Source organism: Schistocerca serialis, unplaced genomic scaffold (assembly GCF_023864345.2).
Source record: "Schistocerca serialis cubense isolate TAMUIC-IGC-003099 unplaced genomic scaffold, iqSchSeri2.2 HiC_scaffold_13, whole genome shotgun sequence".
Classification (NCBI taxonomy): Eukaryota; Metazoa; Arthropoda; class Insecta; order Orthoptera; family Acrididae; genus Schistocerca; species Schistocerca serialis.
This window is the reverse complement of record NW_026047513.1, coordinates 78,736-97,742: the sequence shown is the minus strand read 5'-3', so window position 1 is coordinate 97,742 and position 19,007 is coordinate 78,736. Positions and strand designations below refer to the sequence as shown.

The window sequence follows — 19,007 nt, the reverse complement described above, 5'->3', positions numbered from 1 at the left end:
TGTTCGTGTTTTATGTTGTACAGTTGTTAGCTTGTAACGATGTAATGTTAATAAATAAATTCATAAATCTCCAAAAAAAAAAAAAAATACACGAAGCGCGTCCTTCCGGCTCATAAGTTTTGGATCTCAGGATTGCGTTCGCGCTAACGTGACGAATTGTCAATAAAAAAAATGCGGCTGCTTTCGACCGAAAAGTATGATTTTGTGTGTGTTGGGATAAGAACCGAATGCGAATTCTTCCATGCGCCTACATTATATGGGCGCCAACGGCCATACCATGTTGAATACACCGGTTCTCGTCCGATCACCGAAGTTAAACAACATCGGGCGTGGTTAGTACTTGGATGGGTGACCACCTGGGAACACCACGTGCTGTTGGCTCCCTTTCATTTACTTTTTTTTTTATACCGCCCTCTTTCCATACCACCGTTCTGTTGTGACAAAGATTCTTGCTTAAGCATTTTAATCTACTGTAATGACCATAAGGTGCGAAATTGCAGTAAATATCTCAGTTTGAGGGAGAATGTGCTAACCAAGTTCGCCAGGAAGTCTTTGAAAACGACAAAACAGTACGAATCGGCAGATGTGTTCTGAAATACGTCAGCGCCTGTTGTTGTGTAGCGGTGTACAATTCCTACGTCGATATGTAATTATAAATTTATTCCTTAGTCGACTCGTCTCGTCTCGTCATCTCCTGCAGACGTTTCTTGTGCTTGCGCTGTTATATGGGCCACGACCCGAGCGGCAGCGAGCGGCAGTCGAGCAAAGTCGGGACAAGTCGGGACGGGGACAGAGACAGGAATGGTGCGAATGCACTGCAAATTACGCAAACACCTCGTCTGAGGCGAGGCGAGGCGGGGCGAGGCGAGGAAGCTCACATCGCCAGCAGTGGCGCCCTCCAACAAGACACTGCCACACCCCGCACAGGCCTTACGCCGGTCGGCCGCGCGCCAGCCCTCCTGCGCTGGACACCAGGAACAAGATGCGTCTTCCGCGAGTGTCGAAGGCTGCACGCGCCAAGCGGATGACAGGAGGTGCAACGAGAAGCTGCGCGTCTCACACACACGGCGGCGCGCCCGCTAATTCGGCAGTCGCTCTGCTGGCACGTCGGATTGCGGAAGGAAGTGCTTACAATTACAATTCTGTTCGTGTTTTATGTTGTACAGTTGTTAGCTTGTAACGATGTAATGTTAATAAATAAATTCATAAATCTCCAAAAAAAAAAAAAAATACACGAAGCGCGTCCTTCCGGCTCATAAGTTTTGGATCTCAGGATTGCGTTCGCGCTAACGTGACGAATTGTCAATAAAAAAAATGCGGCTGCTTTCGACCGAAAAGTATGATTTTGTGTGTGTTGGGATAAGAACCGAATGCGAATTCTTCCATGCGCCTACATTATATGGGCGCCAACGGCCATACCATGTTGAATACACCGGTTCTCGTCCGATCACCGAAGTTAAACAACATCGGGCGTGGTTAGTACTTGGATGGGTGACCACCTGGGAACACCACGTGCTGTTGGCTCCCTTTCATTTACTTTTTTTTTTATACCGCCCTCTTTCCATACCACCGTTCTGTTGTGACAAAGATTCTTGCTTAAGCATTTTAATCTACTGTAATGACCATAAGGTGCGAAATTGCAGTAAATATCTCAGTTTGAGGGAGAATGTGCTAACCAAGTTCGCCAGGAAGTCTTTGAAAACGACAAAACAGTACGAATCGGCAGATGTGTTCTGAAATACGTCAGCGCCTGTTGTTGTGTAGCGGTGTACAATTCCTACGTCGATATGTAATTATAAATTTATTCCTTAGTCGACTCGTCTCGTCTCGTCATCTCCTGCAGACGTTTCTTGTGCTTGCGCTGTTATATGGGCCACGACCCGAGCGGCAGCGAGCGGCAGTCGAGCAAAGTCGGGACAAGTCGGGACGGGGACAGAGACAGGAATGGTGCGAATGCACTGCAAATTACGCAAACACCTCGTCTGAGGCGAGGCGAGGCGGGGCGAGGCGAGGAAGCTCACATCGCCAGCAGTGGCGCCCTCCAACAAGACACTGCCACACCCCGCACAGGCCTTACGCCGGTCGGCCGCGCGCCAGCCCTCCTGCGCTGGACACCAGGAACAAGATGCGTCTTCCGCGAGTGTCGAAGGCTGCACGCGCCAAGCGGATGACAGGAGGTGCAACGAGAAGCTGCGCGTCTCACACACACGGCGGCGCGCCCGCTAATTCGGCAGTCGCTCTGCTGGCACGTCGGATTGCGGAAGGAAGTGCTTACAATTACAATTCTGTTCGTGTTTTATGTTGTACAGTTGTTAGCTTGTAACGATGTAATGTTAATAAATAAATTCATAAATCTCCAAAAAAAAAAAAAAATACACGAAGCGCGTCCTTCCGGCTCATAAGTTTTGGATCTCAGGATTGCGTTCGCGCTAACGTGACGAATTGTCAATAAAAAAAATGCGGCTGCTTTCGACCGAAAAGTATGATTTTGTGTGTGTTGGGATAAGAACCGAATGCGAATTCTTCCATGCGCCTACATTATATGGGCCCCAACGGCCATACCATGTTGAATACACCGGTTCTCGTCCGATCACCGAAGTTAAACAACATCGGGCGTGGTTAGTACTTGGATGGGTGACCACCTGGGAACACCACGTGCTGTTGGCTCCCTTTCATTTACTTTTTTTTTTATACCGCCCTCTTTCCATACCACCGTTCTGTTGTGACAAAGATTCTTGCTTAAGCATTTTAATCTACTGTAATGACCATAAGGTGCGAAATTGCAGTAAATATCTCAGTTTGAGGGAGAATGTGCTAACCAAGTTCGCCAGGAAGTCTTTGAAAACGACAAAACAGTACGAATCGGCAGATGTGTTCTGAAATACGTCAGCGCCTGTTGTTGTGTAGCGGTGTACAATTCCTACGTCGATATGTAATTATAAATTTATTCCTTAGTCGACTCGTCTCGTCTCGTCATCTCCTGCAGACGTTTCTTGTGCTTGCGCTGTTATATGGGCCACGACCCGAGCGGCAGCGAGCGGCAGTCGAGCAAAGTCGGGACAAGTCGGGACGGGGACAGAGACAGGAATGGTGCGAATGCACTGCAAATTACGCAAACACCTCGTCTGAGGCGAGGCGAGGCGGGGCGAGGCGAGGAAGCTCACATCGCCAGCAGTGGCGCCCTCCAACAAGACACTGCCACACCCCGCACAGGCCTTACGCCGGTCGGCCGCGCGCCAGCCCTCCTGCGCTGGACACCAGGAACAAGATGCGTCTTCCGCGAGTGTCGAAGGCTGCACGCGCCAAGCGGATGACAGGAGGTGCAACGAGAAGCTGCGCGTCTCACACACACGGCGGCGCGCCCGCTAATTCGGCAGTCGCTCTGCTGGCACGTCGGATTGCGGAAGGAAGTGCTTACAATTACAATTCTGTTCGTGTTTTATGTTGTACAGTTGTTAGCTTGTAACGATGTAATGTTAATAAATAAATTCATAAATCTCCAAAAAAAAAAAAAAATACACGAAGCGCGTCCTTCCGGCTCATAAGTTTTGGATCTCAGGATTGCGTTCGCGCTAACGTGACGAATTGTCAATAAAAAAAATGCGGCTGCTTTCGACCGAAAAGTATGATTTTGTGTGTGTTGGGATAAGAACCGAATGCGAATTCTTCCATGCGCCTACATTATATGGGCGCCAACGGCCATACCATGTTGAATACACCGGTTCTCGTCCGATCACCGAAGTTAAACAACATCGGGCGTGGTTAGTACTTGGATGGGTGACCACCTGGGAACACCACGTGCTGTTGGCTCCCTTTCATTTACTTTTTTTTTTATACCGCCCTCTTTCCATACCACCGTTCTGTTGTGACAAAGATTCTTGCTTAAGCATTTTAATCTACTGTAATGACCATAAGGTGCGAAATTGCAGTAAATATCTCAGTTTGAGGGAGAATGTGCTAACCAAGTTCGCCAGGAAGTCTTTGAAAACGACAAAACAGTACGAATCGGCAGATGTGTTCTGAAATACGTCAGCGCCTGTTGTTGTGTAGCGGTGTACAATTCCTACGTCGATATGTAATTATAAATTTATTCCTTAGTCGACTCGTCTCGTCTCGTCATCTCCTGCAGACGTTTCTTGTGCTTGCGCTGTTATATGGGCCACGACCCGAGCGGCAGCGAGCGGCAGTCGAGCAAAGTCGGGACAAGTCGGGACGGGGACAGAGACAGGAATGGTGCGAATGCACTGCAAATTACGCAAACACCTCGTCTGAGGCGAGGCGAGGCGGGGCGAGGCGAGGAAGCTCACATCGCCAGCAGTGGCGCCCTCCAACAAGACACTGCCACACCCCGCACAGGCCTTACGCCGGTCGGCCGCGCGCCAGCCCTCCTGCGCTGGACACCAGGAACAAGATGCGTCTTCCGCGAGTGTCGAAGGCTGCACGCGCCAAGCGGATGACAGGAGGTGCAACGAGAAGCTGCGCGTCTCACACACACGGCGGCGCGCCCGCTAATTCGGCAGTCGCTCTGCTGGCACGTCGGATTGCGGAAGGAAGTGCTTACAATTACAATTCTGTTCGTGTTTTATGTTGTACAGTTGTTAGCTTGTAACGATGTAATGTTAATAAATAAATTCATAAATCTCCAAAAAAAAAAAAAAATACACGAAGCGCGTCCTTCCGGCTCATAAGTTTTGGATCTCAGGATTGCGTTCGCGCTAACGTGACGAATTGTCAATAAAAAAAATGCGGCTGCTTTCGACCGAAAAGTATGATTTTGTGTGTGTTGGGATAAGAACCGAATGCGAATTCTTCCATGCGCCTACATTATATGGGCCCCAACGGCCATACCATGTTGAATACACCGGTTCTCGTCCGATCACCGAAGTTAAACAACATCGGGCGTGGTTAGTACTTGGATGGGTGACCACCTGGGAACACCACGTGCTGTTGGCTCCCTTTCATTTACTTTTTTTTTTATACCGCCCTCTTTCCATACCACCGTTCTGTTGTGACAAAGATTCTTGCTTAAGCATTTTAATCTACTGTAATGACCATAAGGTGCGAAATTGCAGTAAATATCTCAGTTTGAGGGAGAATGTGCTAACCAAGTTCGCCAGGAAGTCTTTGAAAACGACAAAACAGTACGAATCGGCAGATGTGTTCTGAAATACGTCAGCGCCTGTTGTTGTGTAGCGGTGTACAATTCCTACGTCGATATGTAATTATAAATTTATTCCTTAGTCGACTCGTCTCGTCTCGTCATCTCCTGCAGACGTTTCTTGTGCTTGCGCTGTTATATGGGCCACGACCCGAGCGGCAGCGAGCGGCAGTCGAGCAAAGTCGGGACAAGTCGGGACGGGGACAGAGACAGGAATGGTGCGAATGCACTGCAAATTACGCAAACACCTCGTCTGAGGCGAGGCGAGGCGGGGCGAGGCGAGGAAGCTCACATCGCCAGCAGTGGCGCCCTCCAACAAGACACTGCCACACCCCGCACAGGCCTTACGCCGGTCGGCCGCGCGCCAGCCCTCCTGCGCTGGACACCAGGAACAAGATGCGTCTTCCGCGAGTGTCGAAGGCTGCACGCGCCAAGCGGATGACAGGAGGTGCAACGAGAAGCTGCGCGTCTCACACACACGGCGGCGCGCCCGCTAATTCGGCAGTCGCTCTGCTGGCACGTCGGATTGCGGAAGGAAGTGCTTACAATTACAATTCTGTTCGTGTTTTATGTTGTACAGTTGTTAGCTTGTAACGATGTAATGTTAATAAATAAATTCATAAATCTCCAAAAAAAAAAAAAATACACGAAGCGCGTCCTTCCGGCTCATAAGTTTTGGATCTCAGGATTGCGTTCGCGCTAACGTGACGAATTGTCAATAAAAAAAATGCGGCTGCTTTCGACCGAAAAGTATGATTTTGTGTGTGTTGGGATAAGAACCGAATGCGAATTCTTCCATGCGCCTACATTATATGGGCGCCAACGGCCATACCATGTTGAATACACCGGTTCTCGTCCGATCACCGAAGTTAAACAACATCGGGCGTGGTTAGTACTTGGATGGGTGACCACCTGGGAACACCACGTGCTGTTGGCTCCCTTTCATTTACTTTTTTTTTTATACCGCCCTCTTTCCATACCACCGTTCTGTTGTGACAAAGATTCTTGCTTAAGCATTTTAATCTACTGTAATGACCATAAGGTGCGAAATTGCAGTAAATATCTCAGTTTGAGGGAGAATGTGCTAACCAAGTTCGCCAGGAAGTCTTTGAAAACGACAAAACAGTACGAATCGGCAGATGTGTTCTGAAATACGTCAGCGCCTGTTGTTGTGTAGCGGTGTACAATTCCTACGTCGATATGTAATTATAAATTTATTCCTTAGTCGACTCGTCTCGTCTCGTCATCTCCTGCAGACGTTTCTTGTGCTTGCGCTGTTATATGGGCCACGACCCGAGCGGCAGCGAGCGGCAGTCGAGCAAAGTCGGGACAAGTCGGGACGGGGACAGAGACAGGAATGGTGCGAATGCACTGCAAATTACGCAAACACCTCGTCTGAGGCGAGGCGAGGCGGGGCGAGGCGAGGAAGCTCACATCGCCAGCAGTGGCGCCCTCCAACAAGACACTGCCACACCCCGCACAGGCCTTACGCCGGTCGGCCGCGCGCCAGCCCTCCTGCGCTGGACACCAGGAACAAGATGCGTCTTCCGCGAGTGTCGAAGGCTGCACGCGCCAAGCGGATGACAGGAGGTGCAACGAGAAGCTGCGCGTCTCACACACACGGCGGCGCGCCCGCTAATTCGGCAGTCGCTCTGCTGGCACGTCGGATTGCGGAAGGAAGTGCTTACAATTACAATTCTGTTCGTGTTTTATGTTGTACAGTTGTTAGCTTGTAACGATGTAATGTTAATAAATAAATTCATAAATCTCCAAAAAAAAAAAAAAATACACGAAGCGCGTCCTTCCGGCTCATAAGTTTTGGATCTCAGGATTGCGTTCGCGCTAACGTGACGAATTGTCAATAAAAAAAATGCGGCTGCTTTCGACCGAAAAGTATGATTTTGTGTGTGTTGGGATAAGAACCGAATGCGAATTCTTCCATGCGCCTACATTATATGGGCGCCAACGGCCATACCATGTTGAATACACCGGTTCTCGTCCGATCACCGAAGTTAAACAACATCGGGCGTGGTTAGTACTTGGATGGGTGACCACCTGGGAACACCACGTGCTGTTGGCTCCCTTTCATTTACTTTTTTTTTTATACCGCCCTCTTTCCATACCACCGTTCTGTTGTGACAAAGATTCTTGCTTAAGCATTTTAATCTACTGTAATGACCATAAGGTGCGAAATTGCAGTAAATATCTCAGTTTGAGGGAGAATGTGCTAACCAAGTTCGCCAGGAAGTCTTTGAAAACGACAAAACAGTACGAATCGGCAGATGTGTTCTGAAATACGTCAGCGCCTGTTGTTGTGTAGCGGTGTACAATTCCTACGTCGATATGTAATTATAAATTTATTCCTTAGTCGACTCGTCTCGTCTCGTCATCTCCTGCAGACGTTTCTTGTGCTTGCGCTGTTATATGGGCCACGACCCGAGCGGCAGCGAGCGGCAGTCGAGCAAAGTCGGGACAAGTCGGGACGGGGACAGAGACAGGAATGGTGCGAATGCACTGCAAATTACGCAAACACCTCGTCTGAGGCGAGGCGAGGCGGGGCGAGGCGAGGAAGCTCACATCGCCAGCAGTGGCGCCCTCCAACAAGACACTGCCACACCCCGCACAGGCCTTACGCCGGTCGGCCGCGCGCCAGCCCTCCTGCGCTGGACACCAGGAACAAGATGCGTCTTCCGCGAGTGTCGAAGGCTGCACGCGCCAAGCGGATGACAGGAGGTGCAACGAGAAGCTGCGCGTCTCACACACACGGCGGCGCGCCCGCTAATTCGGCAGTCGCTCTGCTGGCACGTCGGATTGCGGAAGGAAGTGCTTACAATTACAATTCTGTTCGTGTTTTATGTTGTACAGTTGTTAGCTTGTAACGATGTAATGTTAATAAATAAATTCATAAATCTCCAAAAAAAAAAAAAAAATACACGAAGCGCGTCCTTCCGGCTCATAAGTTTTGGATCTCAGGATTGCGTTCGCGCTAACGTGACGAATTGTCAATAAAAAAAATGCGGCTGCTTTCGACCGAAAAGTATGATTTTGTGTGTGTTGGGATAAGAACCGAATGCGAATTCTTCCATGCGCCTACATTATATGGGCGCCAACGGCCATACCATGTTGAATACACCGGTTCTCGTCCGATCACCGAAGTTAAACAACATCGGGCGTGGTTAGTACTTGGATGGGTGACCACCTGGGAACACCACGTGCTGTTGGCTCCCTTTCATTTACTTTTTTTTTATACCGCCCTCTTTCCATACCACCGTTCTGTTGTGACAAAGATTCTTGCTTAAGCATTTTAATCTACTGTAATGACCATAAGGTGCGAAATTGCAGTAAATATCTCAGTTTGAGGGAGAATGTGCTAACCAAGTTCGCCAGGAAGTCTTTGAAAACGACAAAACAGTACGAATCGGCAGATGTGTTCTGAAATACGTCAGCGCCTGTTGTTGTGTAGCGGTGTACAATTCCTACGTCGATATGTAATTATAAATTTATTCCTTAGTCGACTCGTCTCGTCTCGTCATCTCCTGCAGACGTTTCTTGTGCTTGCGCTGTTATATGGGCCACGACCCGAGCGGCAGCGAGCGGCAGTCGAGCAAAGTCGGGACAAGTCGGGACGGGGACAGAGACAGGAATGGTGCGAATGCACTGCAAATTACGCAAACACCTCGTCTGAGGCGAGGCGAGGCGGGGCGAGGCGAGGAAGCTCACATCGCCAGCAGTGGCGCCCTCCAACAAGACACTGCCACACCCCGCACAGGCCTTACGCCGGTCGGCCGCGCGCCAGCCCTCCTGCGCTGGACACCAGGAACAAGATGCGTCTTCCGCGAGTGTCGAAGGCTGCACGCGCCAAGCGGATGACAGGAGGTGCAACGAGAAGCTGCGCGTCTCACACACACGGCGGCGCGCCCGCTAATTCGGCAGTCGCTCTGCTGGCACGTCGGATTGCGGAAGGAAGTGCTTACAATTACAATTCTGTTCGTGTTTTATGTTGTACAGTTGTTAGCTTGTAACGATGTAATGTTAATAAATAAATTCATAAATCTCCAAAAAAAAAAAAAATACACGAAGCGCGTCCTTCCGGCTCATAAGTTTTGGATCTCAGGATTGCGTTCGCGCTAACGTGACGAATTGTCAATAAAAAAAATGCGGCTGCTTTCGACCGAAAAGTATGATTTTGTGTGTGTTGGGATAAGAACCGAATGCGAATTCTTCCATGCGCCTACATTATATGGGCGCCAACGGCCATACCATGTTGAATACACCGGTTCTCGTCCGATCACCGAAGTTAAACAACATCGGGCGTGGTTAGTACTTGGATGGGTGACCACCTGGGAACACCACGTGCTGTTGGCTCCCTTTCATTTACTTTTTTTTTTATACCGCCCTCTTTCCATACCACCGTTCTGTTGTGACAAAGATTCTTGCTTAAGCATTTTAATCTACTGTAATGACCATAAGGTGCGAAATTGCAGTAAATATCTCAGTTTGAGGGAGAATGTGCTAACCAAGTTCGCCAGGAAGTCTTTGAAAACGACAAAACAGTACGAATCGGCAGATGTGTTCTGAAATACGTCAGCGCCTGTTGTTGTGTAGCGGTGTACAATTCCTACGTCGATATGTAATTATAAATTTATTCCTTAGTCGACTCGTCTCGTCTCGTCATCTCCTGCAGACGTTTCTTGTGCTTGCGCTGTTATATGGGCCACGACCCGAGCGGCAGCGAGCGGCAGTCGAGCAAAGTCGGGACAAGTCGGGACGGGGACAGAGACAGGAATGGTGCGAATGCACTGCAAATTACGCAAACACCTCGTCTGAGGCGAGGCGAGGCGGGGCGAGGCGAGGAAGCTCACATCGCCAGCAGTGGCGCCCTCCAACAAGACACTGCCACACCCCGCACAGGCCTTACGCCGGTCGGCCGCGCGCCAGCCCTCCTGCGCTGGACACCAGGAACAAGATGCGTCTTCCGCGAGTGTCGAAGGCTGCACGCGCCAAGCGGATGACAGGAGGTGCAACGAGAAGCTGCGCGTCTCACACACACGGCGGCGCGCCCGCTAATTCGGCAGTCGCTCTGCTGGCACGTCGGATTGCGGAAGGAAGTGCTTACAATTACAATTCTGTTCGTGTTTTATGTTGTACAGTTGTTAGCTTGTAACGATGTAATGTTAATAAATAAATTCATAAATCTCCAAAAAAAAAAAAAAAATACACGAAGCGCGTCCTTCCGGCTCATAAGTTTTGGATCTCAGGATTGCGTTCGCGCTAACGTGACGAATTGTCAATAAAAAAAATGCGGCTGCTTTCGACCGAAAAGTATGATTTTGTGTGTGTTGGGATAAGAACCGAATGCGAATTCTTCCATGCGCCTACATTATATGGGCGCCAACGGCCATACCATGTTGAATACACCGGTTCTCGTCCGATCACCGAAGTTAAACAACATCGGGCGTGGTTAGTACTTGGATGGGTGACCACCTGGGAACACCACGTGCTGTTGGCTCCCTTTCATTTACTTTTTTTTTTATACCGCCCTCTTTCCATACCACCGTTCTGTTGTGACAAAGATTCTTGCTTAAGCATTTTAATCTACTGTAATGACCATAAGGTGCGAAATTGCAGTAAATATCTCAGTTTGAGGGAGAATGTGCTAACCAAGTTCGCCAGGAAGTCTTTGAAAACGACAAAACAGTACGAATCGGCAGATGTGTTCTGAAATACGTCAGCGCCTGTTGTTGTGTAGCGGTGTACAATTCCTACGTCGATATGTAATTATAAATTTATTCCTTAGTCGACTCGTCTCGTCTCGTCATCTCCTGCAGACGTTTCTTGTGCTTGCGCTGTTATATGGGCCACGACCCGAGCGGCAGCGAGCGGCAGTCGAGCAAAGTCGGGACAAGTCGGGACGGGGACAGAGACAGGAATGGTGCGAATGCACTGCAAATTACGCAAACACCTCGTCTGAGGCGAGGCGAGGCGGGGCGAGGCGAGGAAGCTCACATCGCCAGCAGTGGCGCCCTCCAACAAGACACTGCCACACCCCGCACAGGCCTTACGCCGGTCGGCCGCGCGCCAGCCCTCCTGCGCTGGACACCAGGAACAAGATGCGTCTTCCGCGAGTGTCGAAGGCTGCACGCGCCAAGCGGATGACAGGAGGTGCAACGAGAAGCTGCGCGTCTCACACACACGGCGGCGCGCCCGCTAATTCGGCAGTCGCTCTGCTGGCACGTCGGATTGCGGAAGGAAGTGCTTACAATTACAATTCTGTTCGTGTTTTATGTTGTACAGTTGTTAGCTTGTAACGATGTAATGTTAATAAATAAATTCATAAATCTCCAAAAAAAAAAAAAAAATACACGAAGCGCGTCCTTCCGGCTCATAAGTTTTGGATCTCAGGATTGCGTTCGCGCTAACGTGACGAATTGTCAATAAAAAAAATGCGGCTGCTTTCGACCGAAAAGTATGATTTTGTGTGTGTTGGGATAAGAACCGAATGCGAATTCTTCCATGCGCCTACATTATATGGGCGCCAACGGCCATACCATGTTGAATACACCGGTTCTCGTCCGATCACCGAAGTTAAACAACATCGGGCGTGGTTAGTACTTGGATGGGTGACCACCTGGGAACACCACGTGCTGTTGGCTCCCTTTCATTTACTTTTTTTTTTATACCGCCCTCTTTCCATACCACCGTTCTGTTGTGACAAAGATTCTTGCTTAAGCATTTTAATCTACTGTAATGACCATAAGGTGCGAAATTGCAGTAAATATCTCAGTTTGAGGGAGAATGTGCTAACCAAGTTCGCCAGGAAGTCTTTGAAAACGACAAAACAGTACGAATCGGCAGATGTGTTCTGAAATACGTCAGCGCCTGTTGTTGTGTAGCGGTGTACAATTCCTACGTCGATATGTAATTATAAATTTATTCCTTAGTCGACTCGTCTCGTCTCGTCATCTCCTGCAGACGTTTCTTGTGCTTGCGCTGTTATATGGGCCACGACCCGAGCGGCAGCGAGCGGCAGTCGAGCAAAGTCGGGACAAGTCGGGACGGGGACAGAGACAGGAATGGTGCGAATGCACTGCAAATTACGCAAACACCTCGTCTGAGGCGAGGCGAGGCGGGGCGAGGCGAGGAAGCTCACATCGCCAGCAGTGGCGCCCTCCAACAAGACACTGCCACACCCCGCACAGGCCTTACGCCGGTCGGCCGCGCGCCAGCCCTCCTGCGCTGGACACCAGGAACAAGATGCGTCTTCCGCGAGTGTCGAAGGCTGCACGCGCCAAGCGGATGACAGGAGGTGCAACGAGAAGCTGCGCGTCTCACACACACGGCGGCGCGCCCGCTAATTCGGCAGTCGCTCTGCTGGCACGTCGGATTGCGGAAGGAAGTGCTTACAATTACAATTCTGTTCGTGTTTTATGTTGTACAGTTGTTAGCTTGTAACGATGTAATGTTAATAAATAAATTCATAAATCTCCAAAAAAAAAAAAAAATACACGAAGCGCGTCCTTCCGGCTCATAAGTTTTGGATCTCAGGATTGCGTTCGCGCTAACGTGACGAATTGTCAATAAAAAAAATGCGGCTGCTTTCGACCGAAAAGTATGATTTTGTGTGTGTTGGGATAAGAACCGAATGCGAATTCTTCCATGCGCCTACATTATATGGGCGCCAACGGCCATACCATGTTGAATACACCGGTTCTCGTCCGATCACCGAAGTTAAACAACATCGGGCGTGGTTAGTACTTGGATGGGTGACCACCTGGGAACACCACGTGCTGTTGGCTCCCTTTCATTTACTTTTTTTTTTATACCGCCCTCTTTCCATACCACCGTTCTGTTGTGACAAAGATTCTTGCTTAAGCATTTTAATCTACTGTAATGACCATAAGGTGCGAAATTGCAGTAAATATCTCAGTTTGAGGGAGAATGTGCTAACCAAGTTCGCCAGGAAGTCTTTGAAAACGACAAAACAGTACGAATCGGCAGATGTGTTCTGAAATACGTCAGCGCCTGTTGTTGTGTAGCGGTGTACAATTCCTACGTCGATATGTAATTATAAATTTATTCCTTAGTCGACTCGTCTCGTCTCGTCATCTCCTGCAGACGTTTCTTGTGCTTGCGCTGTTATATGGGCCACGACCCGAGCGGCAGCGAGCGGCAGTCGAGCAAAGTCGGGACAAGTCGGGACGGGGACAGAGACAGGAATGGTGCGAATGCACTGCAAATTACGCAAACACCTCGTCTGAGGCGAGGCGAGGCGGGGCGAGGCGAGGAAGCTCACATCGCCAGCAGTGGCGCCCTCCAACAAGACACTGCCACACCCCGCACAGGCCTTACGCCGGTCGGCCGCGCGCCAGCCCTCCTGCGCTGGACACCAGGAACAAGATGCGTCTTCCGCGAGTGTCGAAGGCTGCACGCGCCAAGCGGATGACAGGAGGTGCAACGAGAAGCTGCGCGTCTCACACACACGGCGGCGCGCCCGCTAATTCGGCAGTCGCTCTGCTGGCACGTCGGATTGCGGAAGGAAGTGCTTACAATTACAATTCTGTTCGTGTTTTATGTTGTACAGTTGTTAGCTTGTAACGATGTAATGTTAATAAATAAATTCATAAATCTCCAAAAAAAAAAAAAAATACACGAAGCGCGTCCTTCCGGCTCATAAGTTTTGGATCTCAGGATTGCGTTCGCGCTAACGTGACGAATTGTCAATAAAAAAAATGCGGCTGCTTTCGACCGAAAAGTATGATTTTGTGTGTGTTGGGATAAGAACCGAATGCGAATTCTTCCATGCGCCTACATTATATGGGCGCCAACGGCCATACCATGTTGAATACACCGGTTCTCGTCCGATCACCGAAGTTAAACAACATCGGGCGTGGTTAGTACTTGGATGGGTGACCACCTGGGAACACCACGTGCTGTTGGCTCCCTTTCATTTACTTTTTTTTTTATACCGCCCTCTTTCCATACCACCGTTCTGTTGTGACAAAGATTCTTGCTTAAGCATTTTAATCTACTGTAATGACCATAAGGTGCGAAATTGCAGTAAATATCTCAGTTTGAGGGAGAATGTGCTAACCAAGTTCGCCAGGAAGTCTTTGAAAACGACAAAACAGTACGAATCGGCAGATGTGTTCTGAAATACGTCAGCGCCTGTTGTTGTGTAGCGGTGTACAATTCCTACGTCGATATGTAATTATAAATTTATTCCTTAGTCGACTCGTCTCGTCTCGTCATCTCCTGCAGACGTTTCTTGTGCTTGCGCTGTTATATGGGCCACGACCCGAGCGGCAGCGAGCGGCAGTCGAGCAAAGTCGGGACAAGTCGGGACGGGGACAGAGACAGGAATGGTGCGAATGCACTGCAAATTACGCAAACACCTCGTCTGAGGCGAGGCGAGGCGGGGCGAGGCGAGGAAGCTCACATCGCCAGCAGTGGCGCCCTCCAACAAGACACTGCCACACCCCGCACAGGCCTTACGCCGGTCGGCCGCGCGCCAGCCCTCCTGCGCTGGACACCAGGAACAAGATGCGTCTTCCGCGAGTGTCGAAGGCTGCACGCGCCAAGCGGATGACAGGAGGTGCAACGAGAAGCTGCGCGTCTCACACACACGGCGGCGCGCCCGCTAATTCGGCAGTCGCTCTGCTGGCACGTCGGATTGCGGAAGGAAGTGCTTACAATTACAATTCTGTTCGTGTTTTATGTTGTACAGTTGTTAGCTTGTAACGATGTAATGTTAATAAATAAATTCATAAATCTCCAAAAAAAAAAAAAAAAATACACGAAGCGCGTCCTTCCGGCTCATAAGTTTTGGATCTCAGGATTGCGTTCGCGCTAACGTGACGAATTGTCAATAAAAAAAATGCGGCTGCTTTCGACCGAAAAGTATGATTTTGTGTGTGTTGGGATAAGAACCGAATGCGAATTCTTCCATGCGCCTACATTATATGGGCGCCAACGGCCATACCATGTTGAATACACCGGTTCTCGTCCGATCACCGAAGTTAAACAACATCGGGCGTGGTTAGTACTTGGATGGGTGACCACCTGGGAACACCACGTGCTGTTGGCTCCCTTTCATTTACTTTTTTTTTTATACCGCCCTCTTTCCATACCACCGTTCTGTTGTGACAAAGATTCTTGCTTAAGCATTTTAATCTACTGTAATGACCATAAGGTGCGAAATTGCAGTAAATATCTCAGTTTGAGGGAGAATGTGCTAACCAAGTTCGCCAGGAAGTCTTTGAAAACGACAAAACAGTACGAATCGGCAGATGTGTTCTGAAATACGTCAGCGCCTGTTGTTGTGTAGCGGTGTACAATTCCTACGTCGATATGTAATTATAAATTTATTCCTTAGTCGACTCGTCTCGTCTCGTCATCTCCTGCAGACGTTTCTTGTGCTTGCGCTGTTATATGGGCCACGACCCGAGCGGCAGCGAGCGGCAGTCGAGCAAAGTCGGGACAAGTCGGGACGGGGACAGAGACAGGAATGGTGCGAATGCACTGCAAATTACGCAAACACCTCGTCTGAGGCGAGGCGAGGCGGGGCGAGGCGAGGAAGCTCACATCGCCAGCAGTGGCGCCCTCCAACAAGACACTGCCACACCCCGCACAGGCCTTACGCCGGTCGGCCGCGCGCCAGCCCTCCTGCGCTGGACACCAGGAACAAGATGCGTCTTCCGCGAGTGTCGAAGGCTGCACGCGCCAAGCGGATGACAGGAGGTGCAACGAGAAGCTGCGCGTCTCACACACACGGCGGCGCGCCCGCTAATTCGGCAGTCGCTCTGCTGGCACGTCGGATTGCGGAAGGAAGTGCTTACAATTACAATTCTGTTCGTGTTTTATGTTGTACAGTTGTTAGCTTGTAACGATGTAATGTTAATAAATAAATTCATAAATCTCCAAAAAAAAAAAAAAAATACACGAAGCGCGTCCTTCCGGCTCATAAGTTTTGGATCTCAGGATTGCGTTCGCGCTAACGTGACGAATTGTCAATAAAAAAAATGCGGCTGCTTTCGACCGAAAAGTATGATTTTGTGTGTGTTGGGATAAGAACCGAATGCGAATTCTTCCATGCGCCTACATTATATGGGCGCCAACGGCCATACCATGTTGAATACACCGGTTCTCGTCCGATCACCGAAGTTAAACAACATCGGGCGTGGTTAGTACTTGGATGGGTGACCACCTGGGAACACCACGTGCTGTTGGCTCCCTTTCATTTACTTTTTTTTTTATACCGCCCTCTTTCCATACCACCGTTCTGTTGTGACAAAGATTCTTGCTTAAGCATTTTAATCTACTGTAATGACCATAAGGTGCGAAATTGCAGTAAATATCTCAGTTTGAGGGAGAATGTGCTAACCAAGTTCGCCAGGAAGTCTTTGAAAACGACAAAACAGTACGAATCGGCAGATGTGTTCTGAAATACGTCAGCGCCTGTTGTTGTGTAGCGGTGTACAATTCCTACGTCGATATGTAATTATAAATTTATTCCTTAGTCGACTCGTCTCGTCTCGTCATCTCCTGCAGACGTTTCTTGTGCTTGCGCTGTTATATGGGCCACGACCCGAGCGGCAGCGAGCGGCAGTCGAGCAAAGTCGGGACAAGTCGGGACGGGGACAGAGACAGGAATGGTGCGAATGCACTGCAAATTACGCAAACACCTCGTCTGAGGCGAGGCGAGGCGGGGCGAGGCGAGGAAGCTCACATCGCCAGCAGTGGCGCCCTCCAACAAGACACTGCCACACCCCGCACAGGCCTTACGCCGGTCGGCCGCGCGCCAGCCCTCCTGCGCTGGACACCAGGAACAAGATGCGTCTTCCGCGAGTGTCGAAGGCTGCACGCGCCAAGCGGATGACAGGAGGTGCAACGAGAAGCTGCGCGTCTCACACACACGGCGGCGCGCCCGCTAATTCGGCAGTCGCTCTGCTGGCACGTCGGATTGCGGAAGGAAGTGCTTACAATTACAATTCTGTTCGTGTTTTATGTTGTACAGTTGTTAGCTTGTAACGATGTAATGTTAATAAATAAATTCATAAATCTCCAAAAAAAAAAAAAAAATACACGAAGCGCGTCCTTCCGGCTCATAAGTTTTGGATCTCAGGATTGCGTTCGCGCTAACGTGACGAATTGTCAATAAAAAAAAATGCGGCTGCTTTCGACCGAAAAGTATGATTTTGTGTGTGTTGGGATAAGAACCGAATGCGAATTCTTCCATGCGCCTACATTATATGGGCGCCAACGGCCATACCATGTTGAATACACCGGTTCTCGTCCGATCACCGAAGTTAAACAACATCGGGCGTGGTTAGTACTTGGATGGGTGACCACCTGGGAACACCACGTGCTGTTGGCTCCCTTTCATTTACTTTTTTTTTTATACCGCCCTCTTTCCATACCACCGTTCTGTTGTGACAAAGATTCTTGCTTAAGCATTTTAATCTACTGTAATGACCATAAGGTGCGAAATTGCAGTAAATATCTCAGTTTGAGGGAGAATGTGCTAACCAAGTTCGCCAGGAAGTCTTTGAAAACGACAAAACAGTACGAATCGGCAGATGTGTTCTGAAATACGTCAGCGGCCTGTTGTTGTGTAGCGGTGTACAATTCCTACGTCGATATGTAATTATAAATTTATTCCTTAGTCGACTCGTCTCGTCTCGTCATCTCCTGCAGACGTTTCTTGTGCTTGCGCTGTTATATGGGCCACGACCCGAGCGGCAGCGAGCGGCAGTCGAGCAAAGTCGGGACAAGTCGGGACGGGGACAGAGGACAGGAATGGTGCGAATGCACTGCAAATTACGCAAACACCTCGTCTGAGGCGAGGCGAGGCGGGGCGAGGCGAGGAAGCTCACATCGCCAGCAGTGGCGCCCTCCAACAAGACACTGCCACACCCCGCACAGGCCTTACGCCGGTCGGCCGCGCGCCAGCCTCTCCCTGCGCTGGACACCAGGAACAAGATGCGTCTTCCGCGAGTGTCGAAGGCTGCACGCGCCAAGCGGATGACAGGAGGTGCAACGAGAAGCTGCGCGTCTCACACACACGGCGGCGCGCCCGCTAATTCGGCAGTCGCTCTGCTGGCACGTCGGATTGCGGAAGGAAGTGCTTACAATTACAATTCTGTTCGTGTTTTATGTTGTACAGTTGTTAGCTTGTAACGATGTAATGTTAATAAATAAATTCATAAATCTCCAAAAAAAAAAAAAAAATACACGAAGCGCGTCCTTCCGGCTCATAAGTTTTGGATCTCAGGATTGCGTTCGCGCTAACGTGACGAATTGTCAATAAAAAAAAATGCGGCTGCTTTCGACCGAAAAAGTATGATTTTGTGTGTGTTGGGATAAGAACCGATGCGAAATTCTTCCATGCGCCTACATTATATGGGCGCCAACGGCCATACCATGTTGAATACACGGTTCTCGTCCGATCACCGAAGTTAAACAACATCGGGCGTGGTTAGTACTTGGATGGGTGACCACCTGGGAACACCACGTGCTGTTGGCTCCCTTTCATTTACTTTTTTTTTATACCGCCCTCTTTCCATACCACCGTTCTGTTGTGACAAAGATTCTTGCTTAAGCATTTTAATCTACTGTAATGACCATAAGGTGCGAAATTGCAGTAAATATCTCAGTTTGAGGGAGAATGTGCCTAACCAAGTTCGCCAGGAAGTCTTTGAAAACGACAAAACAGTACGATCGGCAGATGTGTTCTGAAATACGTCAGGGCCTGTTGTTGTGTAGCGGTGTACAATTCCTACTTCGATATGTAATTATAAATTTATTCTTTAGTCGTCTCGTCTCGTCTCCTCATCTCCTGCAGACGTTTCTT

The 19,007-nt window shown here is 49.5% G+C and overlaps 17 non-coding genes across 17 annotated transcripts; all 17 read left to right on the top strand.

Moving 5' to 3' along the window:
• The first annotated feature begins 262 nt into the window (after positions 1–262).
• LOC126439314 (5S ribosomal RNA) lies at positions 263–381 on the top strand. The gene has a single exon (XR_007581097.1). It is a non-coding gene; the product is annotated as a 5S ribosomal RNA (ribosomal RNA).
• A 1,024-nt stretch (positions 382–1,405) lies between these two features.
• Positions 1,406–1,524, top strand: LOC126439313 (5S ribosomal RNA). The gene has a single exon (XR_007581096.1). It is a non-coding gene; the product is annotated as a 5S ribosomal RNA (ribosomal RNA).
• Positions 1,525–2,548: 1,024 nt separating this feature from the next.
• Positions 2,549–2,667, top strand: LOC126439306 (5S ribosomal RNA). Its single transcript, XR_007581090.1, has one exon. It is a non-coding gene; the product is annotated as a 5S ribosomal RNA (ribosomal RNA).
• A 1,024-nt stretch (positions 2,668–3,691) lies between these two features.
• LOC126439312 (5S ribosomal RNA) lies at positions 3,692–3,810 on the top strand. The gene has a single exon (XR_007581095.1). It is a non-coding gene; the product is annotated as a 5S ribosomal RNA (ribosomal RNA).
• Positions 3,811–4,834: 1,024 nt separating this feature from the next.
• Positions 4,835–4,953, top strand: LOC126439305 (5S ribosomal RNA). The gene has a single exon (XR_007581089.1). It is a non-coding gene; the product is annotated as a 5S ribosomal RNA (ribosomal RNA).
• A 1,023-nt stretch (positions 4,954–5,976) lies between these two features.
• On the top strand, positions 5,977–6,095 carry LOC126439310 (5S ribosomal RNA). Its single transcript, XR_007581094.1, has one exon. It is a non-coding gene; the product is annotated as a 5S ribosomal RNA (ribosomal RNA).
• A 1,024-nt stretch (positions 6,096–7,119) lies between these two features.
• On the top strand, positions 7,120–7,238 carry LOC126439299 (5S ribosomal RNA). The gene has a single exon (XR_007581084.1). It is a non-coding gene; the product is annotated as a 5S ribosomal RNA (ribosomal RNA).
• A 1,025-nt stretch (positions 7,239–8,263) lies between these two features.
• Positions 8,264–8,382, top strand: LOC126439287 (5S ribosomal RNA). Its single transcript, XR_007581073.1, has one exon. It is a non-coding gene; the product is annotated as a 5S ribosomal RNA (ribosomal RNA).
• A 1,022-nt stretch (positions 8,383–9,404) lies between these two features.
• On the top strand, positions 9,405–9,523 carry LOC126439275 (5S ribosomal RNA). Its single transcript, XR_007581062.1, has one exon. It is a non-coding gene; the product is annotated as a 5S ribosomal RNA (ribosomal RNA).
• Positions 9,524–10,548: 1,025 nt separating this feature from the next.
• Positions 10,549–10,667, top strand: LOC126439263 (5S ribosomal RNA). Its single transcript, XR_007581051.1, has one exon. It is a non-coding gene; the product is annotated as a 5S ribosomal RNA (ribosomal RNA).
• A 1,025-nt stretch (positions 10,668–11,692) lies between these two features.
• On the top strand, positions 11,693–11,811 carry LOC126439251 (5S ribosomal RNA). Its single transcript, XR_007581040.1, has one exon. It is a non-coding gene; the product is annotated as a 5S ribosomal RNA (ribosomal RNA).
• A 1,024-nt stretch (positions 11,812–12,835) lies between these two features.
• LOC126439352 (5S ribosomal RNA) lies at positions 12,836–12,954 on the top strand. Its single transcript, XR_007581132.1, has one exon. It is a non-coding gene; the product is annotated as a 5S ribosomal RNA (ribosomal RNA).
• A 1,024-nt stretch (positions 12,955–13,978) lies between these two features.
• Positions 13,979–14,097, top strand: LOC126439340 (5S ribosomal RNA). Its single transcript, XR_007581121.1, has one exon. It is a non-coding gene; the product is annotated as a 5S ribosomal RNA (ribosomal RNA).
• Positions 14,098–15,123: 1,026 nt separating this feature from the next.
• LOC126439328 (5S ribosomal RNA) lies at positions 15,124–15,242 on the top strand. Its single transcript, XR_007581110.1, has one exon. It is a non-coding gene; the product is annotated as a 5S ribosomal RNA (ribosomal RNA).
• A 1,025-nt stretch (positions 15,243–16,267) lies between these two features.
• On the top strand, positions 16,268–16,386 carry LOC126439316 (5S ribosomal RNA). The gene has a single exon (XR_007581099.1). It is a non-coding gene; the product is annotated as a 5S ribosomal RNA (ribosomal RNA).
• A 1,026-nt stretch (positions 16,387–17,412) lies between these two features.
• LOC126439244 (5S ribosomal RNA) lies at positions 17,413–17,531 on the top strand. The gene has a single exon (XR_007581034.1). It is a non-coding gene; the product is annotated as a 5S ribosomal RNA (ribosomal RNA).
• A 1,031-nt stretch (positions 17,532–18,562) lies between these two features.
• LOC126439307 (5S ribosomal RNA) lies at positions 18,563–18,680 on the top strand. Its single transcript, XR_007581091.1, has one exon. It is a non-coding gene; the product is annotated as a 5S ribosomal RNA (ribosomal RNA).
• The last annotated feature ends 327 nt before the right edge of the window (positions 18,681–19,007 follow it).